At 39.2% G+C, this 21,672-nt stretch overlaps 1 protein-coding gene and 1 long non-coding RNA gene across 14 annotated transcripts in view; one reads left to right on the top strand and one right to left on the bottom strand.

The window, feature by feature from the left end:
* Positions 1-21,672, bottom strand: part of LOC101792090 (potassium voltage-gated channel subfamily KQT member 1) — a 524,294-nt gene that overhangs the window by 110,068 nt on the left and 392,554 nt on the right. The gene's annotated exons all lie outside the window — the stretch shown is intronic.
* On the top strand, positions 8,136-10,756 carry LOC119715543 (uncharacterized). Of its 2 annotated transcripts, none has more exons than XR_011810578.1 (4): positions 8,136-8,202; positions 9,005-9,147; positions 9,993-10,120; positions 10,244-10,756. It is a non-coding gene; the product is annotated as an uncharacterized lncRNA (long non-coding RNA). The 2 variants fall into 2 exon arrangements; XR_005262697.2 differs by having other exon boundaries at positions 10,207-10,754.

The following is a 21,672-nucleotide window of genomic DNA, read 5'->3' as shown; positions in this document are numbered from 1 at the left end:
GCAGAGGTACCAGGCAATTTTTTTCACAGCTACTCTTGTGGAACCAGCAAAAGGAGATGTTATCTTGGATTTGGTTTGGTAACTATTTGAGGAAGTGAGACATACTGCTCAGAGAAGTAATCATAGCTTGAATACTCATGATTCAATTTAAATTTAAACTTATAAAACTTATAACTTATCACTTAACCACCTTAAACTTATCAGAAGAAAAAAAAAAAGCTATAAATAATGAAGGAGAAACTTCAATGTACTTAGGGAAACAGTGATACAAACTGGGCTGTGAATTTCTAGGATTTGAACATGGCAGAAGCCTAGACTATCTTTAAATTAATACACACAAAGTTATCTGGAACTTGTGTCGGACTGCTGTTTGGAGAAGGATTGCACAGCTAACCATATCTCAAAACAGGATAGAAGAACTAGTCAGAGATCCTGAAAAGTACGGAGAAAAATATCAATTTCCAGAATAGATCTGTCAAAGAAAAACTGGCAAATTGTAGGGCTATCTTGATATAGCCCCAGTCAACTTCATTCATAAAATTCAGCTGCCTTAAAACAAATGACAAAGGGCTCCCCAACCATATAAATAGAAAAGAGAAAAAGAAAAAACAAGTATAAAACTTCTGCTCTTAAAAGTTCAGTAGGTATATGATTAAACAGTACAAAAACTTTGCTACAGTTTTCAGTAAGTATAAGTGCAATGACTGCAGTGCCAAAGGCAGGAGGGGAAAAGGAACACAGATTTCAACAGTGTAAAGAGCATGGAAATATTTTCTAGGTTTGTACGTTTGCTCTTTTTCTGCCTTTCAGGGTGGTGTTTATTAGGTACAGGAATGGGTTAAGGAGAGACAAGTTGTCTGGAGATATTTGAATCTCCTTGTTTTAGTTGGAATGGGACAAACTTTCAAAAGTGAATAGCACATTACCCATTAGAAAACAGTTTCTTGCAGAAACAATGACAGCACCATCCATTTGACATTAACTTTCAACAGTATATACTTAGAGTATGGATAAAAGGAGTCACCTGAAAAACAGGCTACTTAAGAGGAGGCTATGGAGGAGGAGAGGTAGAGAACAGATAGAAAAACACACTCAGAGAGGTAGCCACACAGAGGAAGATGGCTAGGCTGGAGTCTTCTGGAGACGGATGTCGACACTTGTTTTGTGGTGTTTTTCAAGGCCCATAAGTGGTCAATTCTGATTGACAAAGGCTTTGCTAACATGATTTCTCCCTTGAGAACACTGCTTCTTTACCAGACTGAGAAACAAAAATTTATTGCAAAACAGTTATGTGGCCTAGCTGCAACTTCATTCTGACTGATAATCCATCCTGAGGAGTCTGTGTCAATTTAGGTTCCTCTCTGGTAGGGCCACGGAAATAACATTCTGTGACAGTCACAGCATAAGTTGTCAGCCATGCTTATAAGTCCTGAAAGCTCCAGTCAACTTCAAGAGTTATGGGAGGTGGTTGCATCAGGGCTGGGGTCACTAGAAAGTTGCATCTTTGTCACAAATACACAACAGGGATTACCGCATTGGAGGTAGAAGCAAAAACATTATTGTGTGCTAGTGAAAGGATTAATTTTTGGAGTGATCTCTTCAACTATTTGCATGAATAGTTTTGGCACAATAATAGGAATGCACAGGAACACATTCATCATACCTTTTTGATGAGAATTTGGGATGTTGCCAGTACAGCAAAGGATCAAATTGTCACACATGAAGAACTGCACTAACTATTAGGATAAAAGAGGTGTAACAGGTCATGCACTCATGAACTAATGATATCAGTTTCTGGAAAAAGCTGGGAGTTTTCCAGTTGGAAATAGCTCAGGAAAGCCTGAAAATGCTGGTCAATGACTGGGACTGGGAACCACTATGACTGGGAATCACTGTGCTCGGCGGCTATGAAAAAGATTGCTGTAATCCCATGCTAGCTATTTCCACTCAAAACAGGAAAGTGTTAGCATCGTTGGAGAGGGCTTTTTTTTTTTTGGAAAACTTTGTACAGTTCTATTCATCCTTGTTTAAAAGAGAGGGATCCAAATTGGGGCAAACACACAGATGCACTACTCACGCAGTATTCATGTCATGGTGAACTGAGCTGAGTTCCACTTGGTCTTACATCGTTTCTTGTGTTCATACAGCTGTGTAGTGAACCACAATAAGAGAGTACCAACAGCATTTGAGGCAAAGGTTATCCTTATAAGATTTTAGGATGTAGTTCTCAGGAACATATAACACTTGAAGATGTGCCATTTCATTTTGTTTTTAAGAATTTAAATATATTGATAGATTTTTAGCTCCCATTATTTTAGAAGGAATTTCAAGTGTTCAAAAATCTAATAAAACATCTGAATTGCCATTTTTAGAAAACTGCTCAGAAATGAAGACCATGGGCAAACTGATGAAGAGCTGAACTTCCACCAGCAAACTAAAAATAGTTGTATTTCCAGAAGTGCCATGTACCTCCCAGGTTTTTTCCTCAGATGGAGATGAAGCACTGGAAAGACCTGAGTAGAGACAACCTCTGGCACTCTGACCATCACTATATTAAGTGTGTCTTTACTAAAATCTGACCCTTCATCTGACAACAGCCAGAATGGCAACGCCTGGATTTCTTATGAAAACTTGGTGCTCTAATCAACAGTCTGAGTTAATAAAAGCATAGTTAATGAGTAAACACATAACATCTTTCTTCATATGACATACAGTAACACATGCACAAACACATCTTATTATACATCAGAGAGGCTGAATATTGTAGCACTACAGAAGAGAAAAGCTCAGTAAAATTGTGTCTGCACAGAAGAATGGCAAAGATTTCTGCCCAGGACATTTACACTGTCATTAAGAAAAAATATAAAAGGGTTAATGCCCAGATCCACAAAGCAAGTTCACCATTAAAACTCATTATTTTAGCACTATGGGTGAGAGTTGGGTGTTCATGCTCTCTACAGCACATGCAGACCATGTTGTGCTACAGCTTGATGTGCTGATAAAGAATAGCAGCCCTGCTTCTATGAGGATGGTCCCCTGCCCCAGAAGCAACATTTTAATGGCAAACATTTTAATGGCAAGTAGCAACAACTTGTATGAGTAAAACATTTGCTTCTAATGACTTCTTATGTCTTCAAGGAGATAAACATCTGCAAAAATTTAAAGATTTTTCTCCCATAAAAGTAAATTCTTAAATGTAGTCTCCTAATTTCACATTTAAGCTTCTGTCTTTTATTCAGATGTGGCAAGGACCCAACTACTTCTATATTCTCCATTTTTTCTGTTCAGCTGCGATCTGTATTAATAAAGTCTGGACTGCATTTGTAAAGTCTGATTCTCCCCCCCTAAGAATGGCTTATGTTCCTCAAAATAGAAGACCACAAAGATTTAAAAGTATGGACATTGCCTTCTAAACTGCAGATGGGGGATGAATAAGGAGAAAATTAAAGATGGATACTAGTTATATTGAGATAAAGGTTTTATGTCTTTTTTTCCCCCACAAAGCTGTGAATGACTCAGCTGTTTCCTTCTTGAGTTACAGAATAATACTGTTGCTTTAACATTGATTAGGTAGTAGTATACAACTGGCTTTGTTTAGCCACGTTGAGTATGTGAATGTGTTCATGGAAAACAAACCACTCCCACAAACTAAATATATGTTTGTAGGGTTGATGTTATCTTATGCTTCATAAACAACGTACCAAGCTAACAAGCACTGACAAGACAAAACAAGCGTCCATAAAAATGTCTGGCCTGGGAAAACTGCTTCTGAATTTAAAAGCTACTAATTGTCACAGCACTGGACACAGATTTTCTGAAGAAGCACTAGTTGCACTTTCAGAACCACCTTTAAGCACCGATGTTAATGACTCAATTTTTCAAGACAGTGCAATTCCATGTAAGCACCTGCAAAAATGCTGAGCTCTGTCAAAAAGCAGGAGATGCTAGCTGTTGGGTAACTGTTGAAAGGCTGGCTGTGGTTTAAAACATAAGCAGAGGTCGTAGAAAAATGCAGTCCAATTTATGGCTGTTAAGCACCTGGAATGGTGGCCCTTTACATGAACATTAGTATGTTTGCATCCAGAATCTCTCTCTCCTCAGAGACATTTTGTAGGTGCAATGATGGGTGTGTATTGAATAAACGAAAGTAGCCTGACTTGTTTGTAGATGCCTTGTCAGAATTTTTTCCTCAACTGTTTGTGTTTTTCATTCTTTCAAACTGTAAATTTTTAACATCAGAGAGCTCTGATATATGTATGTTGAGTCACATATTCACTCATCCCATATTCACTGCCCCACACAATTTTGTTCCCTTAAGCCACTTATTGTAGTACTTAATGGAGACTTCTACACAGCAACTGCACTCCAAGCTAGCAAAAGTTTCAGGTGCTGGACTATATCATGATACCATGGCATAAGTGCCTCCCTGCTGATGTAGTTTAAAGCAGGGTTTTCTCTAACACAGAGAGAACTTTGTTTCAGAGCCATCTCCCAGTCACACCAGTAGATATTTAGCATGGTAGTGTAAGCCTACAGCATGCCTGAGACAGAGCTAGAGCTACTGTATAAACAATAGTAACAGTAATGCTATATGTTAGATATAACACCTGGTACTATAGCAGGCCTATTCCCGTTTTGTACATGCAGCCCAACCAGGCTGCTGTAATCTGAGAAGAAACATCTGGTTCATAAGCTTTTTCTTTTTTTTTTTTTTTCCCATAAACTAGAAAAATAAAATAAAATAAAATCCAACCTCCAAAATCCCACCCCTTCAAAAGCACAAGGAAATGTCCAATAATTATCTGTCTTTTTTAAAATTAGCAAATTATCACTTGGTTGGGATTAAGCTCATTTCAAACCTGTTCTTCAGGAAATGCCACTATTAAATTCCAAGCAATTCTTCAGGCAAACCCACTTAACATGCAATAATATAAAAATACATTTGTTCCAGGTGCTTTCTTGGCAGAACCTGACATTTGAATCTGTTTGTTCTTTCCACTGTCTCCCAAACCTCTTTCAGATTTTGTTAATCTATAATCATCCAGGTTGTCCAGTCCCTTTCTCATGCAAGAGGTGACTAGGGAGGGAAGCAGTTTTAATGAAAGGAGCATGGATCAGAACCACAAAATTAATCCAGATATGGCCTTTGTTTTCATATTTTGCAGTTGACCCACATGTATTGTAAAGCTAAAAACATACTTAGTCTCCAATATTCTGCATGTTTTTCATGGAATTTATTCTTTTGCTGTTTATTTTACTTGCTAATTAACTAACATTGTGCGAGGGATTGTATAAAGCACAAAGAACATGCTATTTTCTTCTAAGGTCTTGCAGTCTAAGTAGGCAGGCAAAGAGCAAAAAACAAATGCTGCAGCCCAGAAGATGCTGAAAATTATGGCCACAGTTTTGAAAGTAACTTAAACTTCTGTGTATTTTAAAAACAAACAAACAAAACAAAATAAAAATAACAAAACTAAAAAAGCACCTGTATTGTATTTGGAGATGTAAGGTTACAGTGAGTTGCTGAAAATTAGATGCATACAAGAAATCTCAAGCTTGACTGTTAAAGACAATTGCACTCCAAGTGTCTGATCATTTTTAAAAGCTTAATACTGGAATTCTTTATTGTTTAGTACATTTCTTTAGCTTCATTTGCACCCCCTCTCTCCCCCCCCCCCCCCTTTTTTTTTTTTGGACTTCTGAGTTTGAAGAGGACTTAGTCAAGTGCCAAAGTCCATTAAAAAGGGACTTGTTATAGAATACGAGAGCAAACCAAAGGAGAGATTTAGAGAGGAGAATAACATGATTTAATCAATCATGGGCCTAGGATTTTACACATGGCTAATAGTTCAGATCTCAAAGGATGAGCCACAGGCCTTGTCCCTTATCTGTTATGCATTTTATTCTTTTTCTAAATTCATTTACCGCTTAATCACTTCAGTGCAACCTCTTTTTCCAGGTTACATTTGTATCAGATTAGGATATCTGCTTCATATTCATAGCAGATTTTTATTAATAATGAACTTTCCGGAAGTGAATTCAAGGCAACAAGGTAATTGTATCTGTAAAGAAAATACAGTGCATCTTCCTTCTGTTTTTTATTTAATTAATTTGTATGGTAGACAAAATCTTTTCCATGAAAAAAAAAAAACACAAAAAACACATAACAAAACAAAAAGTCTCCTTCCATTGCTGTGCATGACTAACACAGGCAAAGCTTTGCTCTACAAAAGCAGCAATAATAGAAATCATTATTCATGCTTTCAATCCTGAGAGCACTATACAAACATACCACATCTATTTCTTTACAATGAAGATATGACTCCTGTTCTGTATGAGAACCAAAAAACTACTGGATTTAAGATAGCATAAGGGAACAATGTAGAGGAAAGGACATTTTTAATCACATTTTTTCTTTGCTAGTTTAAAAAATCTTTTCAGCTCCAAAAAACAAATGAACATTTCAGGAGAGATTTATCTCACATAGAGCTCTAAATTCCCTCATCTGTAATAAGTTGTTGCACTGTTCACCTTGGTCTTCCAGAGACAGGCCTCTCAAAATCTCAAATCAGAGAAACAAGCATTCTGACAGCAAATTTTCAGACCTCCATCCTGTGCAACATGTTTTATAAAAGCTATTTTGCAGTTTAAGTGGTAACTGTTCCATACTTTGAAAAAAAAAACTGCGATCGTTATGCTTGAAAAGTGATTTACTGCTTCACAGAACAGTTCTCTCCTTAATCCTTTACAAGGAAACATGTTTTTAGGGCTAGAGCTACTTAGAAATGTATTATGTACACTCACAGTTCATCTATCTACAGACAAGCCAGGTATTATTCTTCACAGTAGAAAAAACCCAGACTTTAAACCTAGATTCCTAAATAAAATACTCATATTTGACTGCCTGTAGTAATTATTTTCTTTCTTGAAGGGCTGACCAGGCAGCAGTAACTACTGACTTTTTAAAAGCTCTGGCCTTCTTCATTTAGTAACCCTGATATAAAATTAGAAAGCTAACTTCAGATACTCGGGTTGGAAAAAGTTGATGGCCTGTAAATGTGGTTACATGGCAGACAGTGCAATTAAAGTTCCAGGGAAATATTTGGTACTTTATACATACATCTATCTGTCTATCTTGTTATGCAGACACACCCATACATCCCTGACTACTCCCCTCAACATGAAATTAGCACCAGGACCATGAAATACATCTGTATTCACTTAACTTTGTCCCATTCTTTCTGAATGAAGTTAGATACCTAAGCATACTTCTTGTCTGTCTACATGCCTTGAAACTGGAAAATCAATGATATGTAATGCTATTTAGCCCATCCCTGGTTACCTAATCGAGAAGCTCTCCACCCATCTTGGCACTATTTTTTCAAGACAGGAAGCACAAATTTGTGACCACACAGTGTAAAGGTGGTACCCCAACAAAGCCACAAGCACTCTAAATTTAAGTCCGCCATAAAAGCTTTGAAAATGATGACACAGAAAGAAGGAGAAACTATGGGGAATGGAACACCTTAATTTTGCAAAACCACAATGATCCACCCAGCACTTTTAGAGCTTTGAGCTCTGAGGCATGAATTAACCACAGGCAGAGTGTTTAACCTACTGAACACAGGCACTCATTCTTTGTAACTTTGCAGATGCCGAAAAAGGGGTGAATGTGTCTTACAAATATAAAATGGGCTCTCAACAAGTCTATGTCCATTAAAAAAAAAAACAAAACACTCACAGGCCAATAACCAAGGCACCTGCTTCAGCATATGCCTGGGATTCCCAAAGGTGAACAGATGACCCCTCGATCTCAAATGCAAAATTCAGGATACCTGACTTAGCCCAGAGAACCTTTGTTCTGCAAAAAAAGTGCTCTGTATTACTTCATCTTGTGCTTGGGTCCCCCCAAAAGAGGGATCTGAAAGAAGCAGCCAGTGTGAAAATCTTGTCCTGGAGCTTGTGATTTCAAAACTCTTGTGGGTTGGTCATGTTCCACAAAAAGGTGCTGACATTGTATTTAACTGTGACTGTAATTAAATCCATTTATTGCATCATGTGTTATTCATTTGTATTCATTACTCAATTATTTTTATTAATTAAGTGTTCTTTCGATTTCTCTTCCACTTGAATAACACTATTTAAAGGACAAGCAAGTGGTATGAGGTGCCTTCTGAAACATTATACTAACCAGAGCTGGTGGTGAGTAGAGAACTGTTATGTACATTAAGCAAAGCTCTTCCCTGAAATACAGAAATGCTGACTAGTGTTTCCTCTGAAAATATGTTTTGGAGGAAACTTCATGTGCTTGTGAATGTGAATATCAAATTAAACTGAAAATAAAACCTTACTCTCTGGACTCTACTTCCCCTCAGTTAGTCATAGACTAATCACTGCTTTCTTTGGGAACAACAGTGTTTCAGGTTTTAGTGGTAGTTTTTTTTTTTTTTTTTTTTTTTTTTAAGATGTGCTCAGAAGGGTGAAATTGTAGGAGATGGAATACAGGAGTAGAGGAAATTCAAATGGAAACAAAATACGTGGTATAGCCAAGGCACAGTCTACAGCCATTTGCAGGTTACTGCACTTGCTCTTACAGTCAGAACATGCCAAGGAGCCTGAGGCATGTCTTTGGTGAAAAATGCTGTTTGGTGTTGTATGAAGTATTGAAAAAAAATCTCAACCTAAGATTGTTCTAAAATTTATTACAAACAGCAGTTTTGTGTCCCTGGCAAGTCTGAATCCCAAATTTGAGGTGATTTCAGTAGCACCCACCATGAACAGCTTCTGACTGGGATGTAGAGCTGCCTTCCACCCCACAAAAGAGCAGTAGGCTCTTCCAGGGATGCATCTTCAATGCAACTTGGAGCCAGAGCACTGGTCTTATCTTTCCATGTGCTGCACCATCTGCCCCTGGCAAACTTTGTTTCCTCTTGGGCATAGTTCAGCTGCCACAACTCCACAGTACCTCCTCTGTTGAGCTTTTCTTTCCCTGCCCTCACCCCAGCAACAGCTCAGAGATGTCTTGGTCTCCACCCTGCAAGGGAGGACTCCAATCCGTTGTGTGAACGAGGCTCTGCTGTGTGAGTCAGCTGCTGAAGATGACTACAGTGCTGGCTGTGCCTGGGGATGCTGGCATCTAACAGTGAGGTAAGAGAAGGAAGACAACAAAGCAGAGCAGCTACACCCATGACACCAGGCCACAGGGAGGGAAAGAGGAGGAGGCACTGTGCAGCGCAGGTGCAAAGAATGGCTTTGCGCACCTGCATGCATGAAGCAGGAGCCAGACACATGAATCTGGCCTGGCTTGCTATTGAACATGACTGGTCAGGCAGGAGAGAAATTCCACTACATGTTGAACAGGTGCACCAAGTGCCTGAAAAGCAAATGATAATTTTTAGAAGTTTTTTTTTTCTTTTTTTTTTTTTTTTCTTTCAGTGAGAATCAGTTCTATTCCTCCTGATATGTCCAATTTTGTTTTCAACACTGTTTACTTTATAGAGACACTGAACCTACAAGCAGACTGAGAAACCTGACCATACAGAAAACAAAACTCTAGTAGGCATCACAGAAAAAGAATTTGAGGATTTCATTCCTTCTCTATCTGCTCAAAACTTTTCCCTCAACAATTGTTACCTTTCTACTGAAATAAGCAAGAAAAACTCTAGTCCAAAAGTCTAAAAGTAATTCCTGTGTGTACATGCATGTGCAAACTAACATTTAAAAAAGAATGACTTCCAGAAATTCTGTTTATTATTGGCATGCGATGTTACTCCATCTGTCACTCTGACAACAGAAGCAGGAACTCTAATCCATGACAATCTGAAGAAATAACAATTTACTCAAATTACTTTAAATGATCAGTAATAGACCACTCTTCATGCAAATGATATTGGGGGTGGGGGTGGGAGGAAGGAAGGGCACAACACCTACCATTCAGTAGTCAAGAAGGATAAAGGAATCTTGTGGTTGCAATCAGCCTACTACACTTACAGGACCTGCCAAGCTGTAGAGGAAAAACTAAGAAACTGAGCCCAACTCTGCAAGAACCAGAGATAAGCTTCTGAAAAGATGAAAAGGAGCATGGACAGGGCTCCCACTGTGAAGACAGTCTCTGCTTTAGGTAATAAAGAGAGATGATGGTGGCTTGTTTTGTTCATATTCAGATTTGGGACACTATTTTTTGTTTAAGTTATTTTGCTTCCTCAGGAGCGTCTTGTGACAGGAGCAGGTTTGTACTCCACAGGGATACCACAGAAAGGTGATCTATCAGAAGTGCTTCTCTTGGCCCTGAAGGCTTTCCAAAGGAGTGTCCGTCTGCTCTGTCTTGAAGACTGACTTCACAGGATGAGGGAAGAAGGAGCTGCAGGTGTTAGAGGGCAGATTGCCCAGCCTTAAGAGGAGATTTCCAGTATGGAAATGTTGGGAATGGCCTGACTGTGCTGGTTGCTAAATGAAGGGGAATATATAGATAGGCAGGCACAGTCACACAGATGTTCTTAAGGAAACCTTTACATACCCCCTTCTTTCTTCTAAAAACGCATTTCCACTCTTCACTTTTCAATTATGGAAAAGTTCTCATTTCTATGACCTCAATAAAGAATTATATTCTGAGACCAAAATGCTGACTCCTCTGTGGTGGTCAGGGGTAGCTGAATCTCATGCATCATCCTGGGGATGGCCTGTTTTTCCTCTGTGCTCTTTCTAAAGGCAGGGTATACCATTAAGAGGCATGTCTGCAGACATAAGGGCAATAATCTGACTGGAGCCAGTCAGTCCATGACCTTAAGTGCACCCTTTCAAAACCACACCTCAAGCCTTGCCCTCGTTCTTACTTCACCGTCTGCAGAACAAATCACACCACTCCACTTTCATAACTGTGTGAGGCTACTTGCCTGCTTTGGCTATGGTGCTGTCAGCAGCTTTCTGGAGAATGGAGTTAGATGTTGTGGGAACACTTTATGACAAAAACCTTTCTTCTGGCTTTTCTTTTAGCATTACCTTGAGTGCCTGTCTTTGCTTTTCACATTTCCCTTTCGTAGTTTGACAGTATGTCTGAATGAGTTTGGATGGAGTTTATCAAGAACGGCATTATGACTAACATATTTTCATGGATCACAGAACAACTTATATCAATCCAGCTAATTAGCTCTTTTTCCTGGTACTTTTCTTACATGAAGTATTTATTCAGTTTTCTTATCTACTGGAATTCATGATGTGCAGACAAAGATATACCACAAAGAGATGTATTATGAAAACCACACACTATGGATATTTATTTGTTTAAAAACAAATTCAAAATTAATTTCTCCTAAGTGATAAAAGGCAGAGAGAGAAAACTGGAATAAGATAAAGAAAAGGCAGACTGAAAGACAGAGCAATACTTTAAACAACATCTGGATCCGGCATCTCACTCTACAGATGCAGTTTGCTGAATTCTTGGTTACGTTACTGGTGTTTTAGACTGACTGCAGTCATGGCAGCTGCTACCTGCCTAATTGGACACATTTACCTGGCAAGTAAATCCCTATCAGCCCTTAAAGCACTGGGCAATTGCTGGAGCTGCACTGTGCTCTGTACCAGCCCCTCCAGGTTGCTGGCCGTGGACAGTGAGCCACAGCCATACCTTGTGGCAGGACTGGGGAGCTGGAAGGCTACTTAGCTCATCCCTGGCCCAAGGCAGGTCAGCTGCATCCTTCTTCCTGGTAAATATTTATCAAGCCCATACTTAAAGATCTCTACGACCCTCCAGGAGATCTAGTCCAAGGCTTCATTTTCTCTGTTATTACAAAGTGAATACTATTTTAGTTGCATATTACTTGCTCCTGTTTATCTTATCTAGCATGTAAATGGAGAACACAGGATCCTGCTATTTTCTCCTTTTGGATATCTTTTATATACTTATGGTGTCATGCTTGTCCTTCAGTCTTCCCCTTTGCATGCTAAATTATCAAAGATGAGCCAAAATTGTTTTGTAGGCCATTGTAGTGGGTTTACGTGGCAAGGTTTGGTAGCAGGGGGCCATAGGGGTGGTTTCTGTGAGAAGGATCTAGAAACTGCCCCATGTTTGGTAAGGGCCCCATTGTTGACCCAAGCCGAGCCAATAAGCGATGTTGTTTTGCGCCTCTGTGAGAGCATATTTAAGACAGGGAAAAAAACGCTGCACCACACAGCAGCTGGGAGAGCGAGAGGAGTGAGGAACAGCCTTGCAGGCACCAAGGTCAGTGAAGAAGGAGGGGGAGAAGTGCTCCAGGCGCCGGAGCAGAAGTCCCCTGCGGCCTGTGGTGAGGACCATGGTGAAGCAGGATGTCCCCCTGCAGCCCATGGAGTACCACGGTGGAGCAGGGTTCCACGCTGAAGCCCATGGAGGAGACCACAGTGGAGCAGGTGGCCGTGCACTGACGGAGGCTGCCACCTGTGGAAGACCCCTGCTGGAGCAGATTCCAGGCCGGACCTGTAGCCCGTGGAGAGGAGACCACGCAGGAGCAAGTGACCTGGCAGGAGCTGCTGCCCGTGGGGGAGCCAGGTTGGAGCAGTTTTCTCCTGAGGGATGGACCCCGTGGTACAGACCCATATCTGGAGCAGTTCTTGAAGAGCTGCTGTCTGTGGGAAGCCCACGCCGGATCAGTTCATCAAGGACTGCATCCCGTGGGAGGGATCCCATAGCACAGGGGACGAGAGTGACCGAGAAGGGGCGGCAGAGAAGCGCTGTAGACTGACCATAACCCCCGTTCCCCCATTCCCCTGCACCGCTCGGGGGGAGGAGGTGGAAGAGGGTGGATGGGGGGGAAAGGTGCTTTTGGTTTCTTTCTTTTGTTTCTCACTTCTCTAGCTTGTTAGTAATAAGCAATAAATCTTACTATCTCCCTATGCCGAGTCTGTTTTGCCCATTACAATAATTCCTGCGTGATTTTCTCATCCTTATCTCAACCTTTGAGCCCTTTTCACATATTTTCTCCCCATTCCTCTTTGAGGAGGGGGAGTGAGAGAGCGGCTGTGGTGGAGCTTGGCTGCCCACTCGAGCAGAACCATGACAGCCATTTCTCTGAGACCTTTAGTCATTCCCTCTGACCCATTCTGTTTTCACTAATACTGAAAACTCTAGATGCTAAAAACTTCAATATCTAGAACAACAATCAAATCCTGACGTAAGAATTTTAGAAGGCTAGAAAAAAAAATAGAGTGGAAGAAGTGAAAAGCACAATATTGCTGACTTCATGTTCAGACTGGATCCAGTATATCACTTGCAAACATTTCTCTGCAGAATTGCTGTCCTTTTAATACATGCCCATTCCCATGACTGCAGCTGATTACTGCTTTCTAAGTGTAGTTTCTGGCATTTTTTGTTGAAATGCATCCTGTTTTTTCAACTCATTTCTCTAACTTGTCAAGACCAATTTGAATTCCAGTCTTTCAGAACACTCGCAATCCCTCCCAAATTGTCATTAGCAAATTCATAGAACATATTCTCCTTCTCCATCACCAAGATCATTAATGCAAATATTGCACAGTAAAAGACCTCTATGGAGCTCCCACTGGATACAAATTATCACCTACATCGCCAGCTACCCCATACTGGATGCCTCCAGGCCATATTTCCTTTCCCACATTTATGAAACAACCTGCAGGACAGAGGCAAAAGACCTTACTTATCCCATACTTGCCCTCCAGGTACCAAATGTTGCAGCTGGCATTAGGCCTGATGAGTTAAAACCTAGGACTGAAAAACATTACTGCTTGCTTTCACTGCTTTCAGATGCTGCCCTTTGAGGAGCTCAGCCAAACCAGAAAAGCACTGCAAAGCAAATTTGAGAAGGAATATATGAAATCAAGGCAGTTTCTACCTTTATTCTGATTTTGGATTGCATGGAAGGGACCAGAATTCTACCCTCAGCAGGCAGCTGTGCGCATTTCCTATTGTTATTGGTGGGAATATTTCAGGGATCAATTTGGACATGTGTACATGTTTTACATGTTTTCTTTCTTTTGATCTCTATGATTTAGAGAACTTATACAAACCTGAAAAATTCATTACCCAGCAGCCGGAGCCATTGAGCTCCAATTGCTGTGGAACAAGGATGCTTCTTGTCGCTGGTTGGCTTACGTGGTCCTTCATCTATCACAGCTGCAATTTGAAATTGCATTACAAATTGAAAAAAATACCATCCTTAAGAAACTCTTTGCATTAAGATACTGTAAACATTTTATTTAGATTTTCTTCAGTGGTGTATGTTTTACTTTTCAGTACAGTCAAGACTTCTACTGATTTCATAAGAGGTTTTGCCAGAGGAAGGACTAATACCATATCCAGACCTTGTAAATAAGAACCTATTATTTTTCTCTGTCCCTGGCTTGCCATTTATCTCAGTGGAATTCCCACCTGCTTCTTCCAGGTGTTGCCAAAACAGATTCATAGGAGCTCTATTAACTTTTAAAGTGCCAGTTAATGTCATTCTAAAAAGCTGCTTGTTTTCATCTTAATGCCATCAGTTGAAAAAGAAGCAGCACTCTTCTTTTCAGCAGCTTATTAAATCTTATTAAAATACATGTAAGCAAAATAGGTAAATTAACTCCACAAATCCTCTGTGACAGTGTCCATCTTAACAGCCTTTTTTTTTTTTTTTTTTTTTTTAGTAGTGAGCTACCAGGCTGGTGAGAATGGATACATAAGTGCCTCTCTTTCTCCTTTTTTTTTTTCTTCTCCCTGCTTTGTTTAATTTGAGACTTTACTAATTCATGCAAAAGAGATTCAGTTCTTCACTCCCTAAATCAGTGTGACTCTACTGATGTTTTCTCTTACAATAGCTCAAACAGAGCAAAATCAAAGCCCCAAACTTGACTATTTTTAGGCTAAGTATTTCACTTTGTTTTTTCTTCTATTTTTTCTTACATATAGATTCTTGCATATGTTTCAGCTAGTAGAACCTTCACAAAAGCAGCTTGTGTGCCTCTAGCTTGCAAAGAAAAATAAGAACCACTGATTCTCAAAGCAGCAGTTCTGATAAGAGTAGCTGATTAACTGAAATACAGATGGAATAAAAGACTACCATCTGCCTTCCTGTTTTAATTTTTGTGGTCAATTCTGAGAGCCTATATCTCTCATTTATGCATATAAACACATATGAATCATAGCTGCAGGGTGTACATGAGCATTATTAATTTGATAAAACAAAACAAAACATGAAAAGAAAAATAATTCCTTCTGTTATTTTTAAAGGGACCTTTATCTTTTGCTTGAACTTCAAACACAGCTAATGCCAAGTAACCCAGTCTTAATTTACCATGAAAGGCACTAATATCCAGTCTTTCACAAAATCATCCACAATCAGCATTCTCTTCAGGATCTTTGACACAATCAGCTGAGATTTTTTTTTGTTCTTTGCTACTTTCAAATGTGCTTTTCCATCAATTATTCATTCCATGCCCCCCACATCCACTGCCTTTCCTTGTTATCTCTAGAAGGAATCAAGATGAAAAACATAATTGCCGCAAATTGGTTAATTTATAACTGTCATTCTATTCTGTGACTCCATTGAGCAAAAAGGAGTCACTCATCACTGAATTACTCAGACCATTCATAATTTCTCAAATATTATTACTATCTAGCACTTGATTACTTAATTTTCAGGCTTACAGGAAAGGAGTGTAAAAACTGGGGAGTGAGAGGGGCACCTGGTTTTAGTCTCAGCATGAGTGTTGGTATCATGACAGAAAATCTCCTGGATCCTGTGACTTGGTCATGATATTGCCCAGCATCCCACTTGCAGTGGTGCTGCATCCAGCTCCTCCACCAGCTCTTGCCTGGTCTAGGGACTTTCCTCCAGGAATAGGTGTCAGTTTAGGGAAATGGATCTCTGCCATGTAGATGCTTGTATCCATAATTGCATTGTGACAGGTCTGCTTGGTCTACTTTTATTCCTCTCACTGTCTATGCTTTGGCATAACTGCATAGCTACTTGCTAGATAAAGACAAGAGGACATCTTGTTGTGAAAATTATTGTTTCCTTTGTGAAGAAACATGGTGGCACAGAATGGAATAACATAAAGAATACCCTATATAATATTTCACTTTTATGGAAACAGACTTCTTTTTTTTTTTTTTTTTTTTTTTTTTATAATGCCTAGAGGTTTAGGCCACTAGGAGGTTTTGGCCAGAACTTAACATTTGTCTTGAATTGTATATATATATATATAAATATATGCATAGAAGCAACAACAACATCAAAATGTGTATATTTATGTAATTTTAGGTCTAGGAAGAAATTTGACATAAAACTAAGGAAACTTTGTCAATTGTGCCGATCCCCTGGCAGAGGAGAAAAAGACCACAACTGAGAGCAACCCTTTGCAAGCTCCTTCTGAAAGAGTACCAAGCAAAGCAGAAACTGAGGATAAGTAAGAAATCTGGGGCTGGATAAAATAACAAGTACTTTATGGATAAGCCCTAAGCTCATTTGAAGGAATGAACATCTCTCCTACTACAAAGTGCAACAGTCCATTATTGTTTTTCATCTTTATCTCCCCAGTGCAACTAAGATTATGGACTAAACTGCACAGTCTTTCCTTAGATGGCAAATTAAGCACCTCATGTTTCAAGCTATTCTCTGTGTTGTGTCCAGCTCAGAAAGATTTTTCCTCATAGCTTCTGTTGGTGGGTGGGTATAATCTAGTAAAAAGATGAGAAAAAAGAGGCTCAGGCTTGCCATGCTGTTTAAACTTCAAGTGTAATTGTATCTGGTTGCTGAGATGCATGTAGCTTTTTTAAAACTGTAAATAGAGACTGACTGCTCAAACAGTAGCTGCAGAAGCCTGCTGACAATTTTTTCTGGTGACAGCAGCTAATTTCAAAGAAGATTAGTCACTGCTATTGAGAATATTCATTGAGAACTCATTCTTTCTGCTTGCAGGTTACAAAGGTTTACTGACAGTCCCGCTAACCTAAACAAATCGGGGTTCTTTTAAACCAGCCAGTTGTAGCAGTTTCTTAAAGTGTTCTGGACCCAATTTACCACCAACTTCTTTTAGCTGCAACAAGCTGCAGAAAGGCATACAATTCATTTAAGACTGATTTTAGCCAAACAAACTAACTAACTAAGAGCTACATCATACTCTAACTGGGATTTCCATTCAGTTTTAATTAGGCTGCATAAAAATGTCTCTAAACATATTTAACTTGTATCCAGTGGCATAATGTTCAAGGCTTAAAATTTTAATTTATGGGTTTGGGTGGGTGCCTGATACTTCTAATGTTTAATGAATCTGTCCTCACTTGGCAATTTGCCATTAGTGATCATAGGGTTTGTGCATGCCCCTAGGTATTTATATCTGTAAAATTGATAATGTGTGAAATGTCGTATATTTGACAAAACATGGCTGTTTTATTTTCTTCTGAAATTACATAATTACTCCTGCAGGGCATGTGGTCAGTTGAAGATTTGCAATTTTTCATATTAAAGAGTTCTATATATTATTTCTGACAAGCAATGTTTTATTTTTGTGAAAGATTCAGAGTCTGTTTAGTTAGTGGTTGTATTTTGTTTAAGTCTTGCACTGGAAGCTCTCTGAGGCAGGGGCTATCTTTATGTTGTAACACAATTGAAACAGTAACTTAAAAAAGGAAAATGCAAAAATGAGATTTTCCATTAATTGTGCAGACAGTTTGCTAAAAATACATAGAGAAATTAAAGCAAAGTGGCACAGAAGCTGGTAAGAGTAAACACATGAAATAATCTCAGTCTAAGTCCAAAATGAAAGGAACAAGAGGCAAAAAACAGCTTAGAGATGTTAACAAAAAAAAAATAAAAATCTCTTTGTTATCCAAGCTTTTAAAATATCTTTTTTTTTTTTTTTTCTTACTGATACTATCAGTGACACATTTATGTAAAATTGTTACCCATTTGATGGTAACTACTTAAAAACAGAAGTAACTACTTAAAAACACAGTAGCACTGTCAAGTCTAGCAGATCCAAGAATTATTCTTATTCTTATTTATTCAGGTTAAACTGTCACCCCCTTACTATCTAAAAAAAGTTGTTGCCAGTATTCAAAGTTATGTGTTGTTTTTTTTTTTTTTTTTTGAATTTAACAAGTCAATGCACCTACGTCTACTAGGAGAACCTGGAGCACCATGTAAGAGTCTCATTTTTTGAAATGTTGATGTTCACATTCCTACCAGTTCTTACCAGCTGCTGAATAACTAATACTAACTGTTGATTTTTCCATTGATTCCTAATCATATGATCCACCTAGAGTGTAGTGCCTCCAAAGCCACTTGGCAATTGGGCCTTTTTACATATTTTTTCAGTGATCAGTTCAAAACGCAGGAAGCTACTAGAGAGTAGCTTGAACTGGATACACACGCAGATAATACTGCTAAGAAATGCTTTCTCTTGGAATTACTGGTGTCTGGTGCCACTGTTTTCCAGATACATTGCAGTGTGAACTTTCTCAAATGAGACCTCCTTCCAAAGCCAGGCTATGTACAGAAGCTAGCAGAGTCCTTGCAGATGACTCAGGACGGAGCACACAACTATGTATATCACATCTATACAAACGAGCTTCAGCTACTTGCTAGCTAACCAACCTGCCAGCATCCATCTCGACAGTATTTCCCAAAGAAGAGAAAAACTTAGAGGGCAGGATCTTCACATCTGTTTCACCCCGAAACAAGTACATTAGTACAACTGCCAGAGTGCCACAACTTCGGTGTGTAAACCCTGTGCGTTGAGCCATGGCCCCAGCTCACTTCCCATGTGGCTCTGGCTCACCGGCATGCAGTGCCTGACCCCTCTGCAACTGGGTGATGGCTGTGTGTCTCCTCTGGGACAGGATTAGGCAACCACAGGTGGCACCACCTGCTGCAAAGCTCTCTGCCTGGGTTTACTCCGCTAATGATTCCTAGACATTTAAGAGCCGGCTCAGTTGCTGAAGGGGAAGTGCCCGCGGGGACAATGGGCTCCTTGTAGCTGTTCAGCAGTATCACAGACTTCCTCATTGACTGGCATTCGGCATAGCTTGTTGGGCTGGATGCAAATGGTGTGAGCAGTTGGCTGTGCCTCTCCAGAAAGGTGGCAGGAAGAGTTACATGTTTATGCTGATCTGTAAGATATATATGTTTTAAGAACTTCTTTCTACTACATATTTAATCTCCATAGCTCTCATTCTCCAGGGATCCTCTATCCATCTGGCTGAAGGATGCTTAAGAGCCTAGCAATCTTTTTTTAGAAGTCAGATTGAGGGAAGACTGCTGCCTGATGTGAAGTTTCAGCTACAGGGACTAAGCTCACTAAGCTCACCACAAAGGTCTTAAGCCAAGGGCTGGAGACACCTGGACTAAGCACCAGTCATTTCTATTCCAATCACTCTGACTTTTAAATGATATAATAATCAAGATTTGGATTGCTTGTTTTCCTTTGTTTCAGTGGTTTTTACAGCTGCTTGTGTGATCCAGAAAGAATTTTTGCCTCCTTTCAGCCAAAATCTGACTTTTTTTACTTTTAGTACCTGCTCCCCTCCCCCCAAAAAAAAACAACCAACAAACGCCACCAACCACCACCACCACCAGAAACAAACAAATGAATGGACAAACAAAAAACCTAAGCAACATTGCAAAGAATATCACAGACTTCTAGGTAGACAACAAAAAATGAATCCTTTCACATCGATTGGTCAGAGCTTCCCTACCAAAACATGTTTAATTCCCTGCAATCACTAGCAACGTTCATCAGACCAGTGCTGATAACATATTTTCCTATGGAGAAAAGGGCTTTTAGAGATGTTTGGTTTGATAAGATGGAGACAGACTGCAGGGACATGGTGTTTTCAGATAAAGTTTTGAAAAATCTATGTACACTTTTTGATTAACTTGCTTACTGCATGGCTTGACACCATGTCTATCCTGTCTGTCTACAGCTGCCCTCCTCATGGCTAAATCTGCTGTATCTTTTCATAGAATCATAAAATGGCTTGGGTTGGAAGGGACCTTAAAGATCATACTGCTGCCTCTTTTCTTGGATGTTGTTTGAAAACATCCAAATTTCCATTCAATAAAACAATAGACATTTTTGAGTTTTTGTTATGATCTCCAGTAATTTCCCCCCAAAAAAATGATTTTTTTTTTTTTTTTTTTTTCCCATGACAGAAACCTGCAGCTTCTGCATCACTCTGCTTTTGACCTAGTTCAAAAATTTCTTTGTGTCAGTTTTTCCTTTGGTCGCACTTTACAGTTTCTCCTTGGAGATTTTTGGCTTAAATTTTAACCCAAAGTTATCTGTCCCCAGGATATTTCACTTAGCTTCAGTATTTAGTAAAGCTGAAGATTCTCCTTGAATTCTATGGTTCAGAGAAGCTAAAATATAGATTGTGAGTTTAACAAATTTGTCATAATATCTCCACTGAAGTCAATATTTTGAATTTATTAATTTATTCTGAATAAATTTGGCCTCTTTATGTATGACTTCCTTCCTCTTGAACATACTCAAGTATTTGAGTTAGGTTTTCACTTAGACCAACACAAAGGTGATGGGGATCATTTTGTCCAATATCTATCAGGTATTTATTTAGTCTACTGTATCTGCTTTGATACCTTGCAGAACAGTGACCCATTTTGGGCACTGGAAATAGGCTGTGGAAGTTGTATAATATTAAAAGCCCTGAAGACAGTCTGACTGCTTGAACAGGGCTTGGTGATACCGATAACAGACCCAAAAGGGGAAAATTACTGGTGTTTCTAGGCTGCTCAGGAAAAAAAAGAATTAAAAACATCAAGTCTTTTCAGATCATAACTTAGCCTAAGCTAAATAATCATGTGCAAGATGAATGTAGGAGAACAAACATATACAAACAGACATGCTTAGCATCATGGCTTGAAAGATTCCTTCAGTATGTTCATAAAAGTACATGCAGACAGAAAAACACGCACTCACAGACATACTTGCATATGCACACACCTGCTTCCTCACACTCTGACTGTGAAGCACATTTTGTGAGGTTTTACAGGTCTCAGAAAATTTTACAAAATCAAATGAGAATTATTGATATGCTCACTTTCTGAATCAACAGGCTTTCTATCCTAAGCATCTACAATGAGGAGGAGGATACGAGAAGAAAAAATTCATAGAGAAGAGGCAGTGAAGGCTCCAGTACTACTACATTACTTTAAAATACTTCTGTACATATTAGACCAAAACAAACAAACAAACAAACAAAAAATAGTCAATACATTATAATCAGGATTACTTGTTAAATTGCTAATTTAACAAGTTAATTGTTAAATTACTTCTAAGGAGTGATAGCATGTTTGCATCTCTCATAAAGTTCTCTGACATAAAATAACGAGTGGTCTTGGAATATTTCAGTTTAGTAAAGAAGTTTTACTGCTGAGCACAGCTTGTTTTCTCCTCTTTTTTCTCTTCCCTTCCCCCTCTTTCTTTTTCAGTCTGACGATAGGATAAAACCTCAGTGATTAGCTTCATTGCCAGCAACAAGCCTGATTCTTTAATGTGGCTGCTCTGCTCCTTAGCTTTGTTTTCATTATTATTTGCATTGTGCAGCAGATGACGAGAGATAGTCAAAAGATCAAAGGTTTCCTTTGATGGTTTATATCACGGATCCCTGCTGTATTAAAAAGGATCTCAGGTCAGGACATTCTTGTTCACACGCAGATCTGAACAAGG

This window comes from Anas platyrhynchos, chromosome 1 (assembly GCF_047663525.1).
Source record: "Anas platyrhynchos isolate ZD024472 breed Pekin duck chromosome 1, IASCAAS_PekinDuck_T2T, whole genome shotgun sequence".
NCBI classification, from domain to species: Eukaryota; Metazoa; Chordata; class Aves; order Anseriformes; family Anatidae; genus Anas; species Anas platyrhynchos.
Note: the sequence above shows the minus strand (reverse complement) of the source record. Positions and strands in the feature narration are given on the sequence as shown.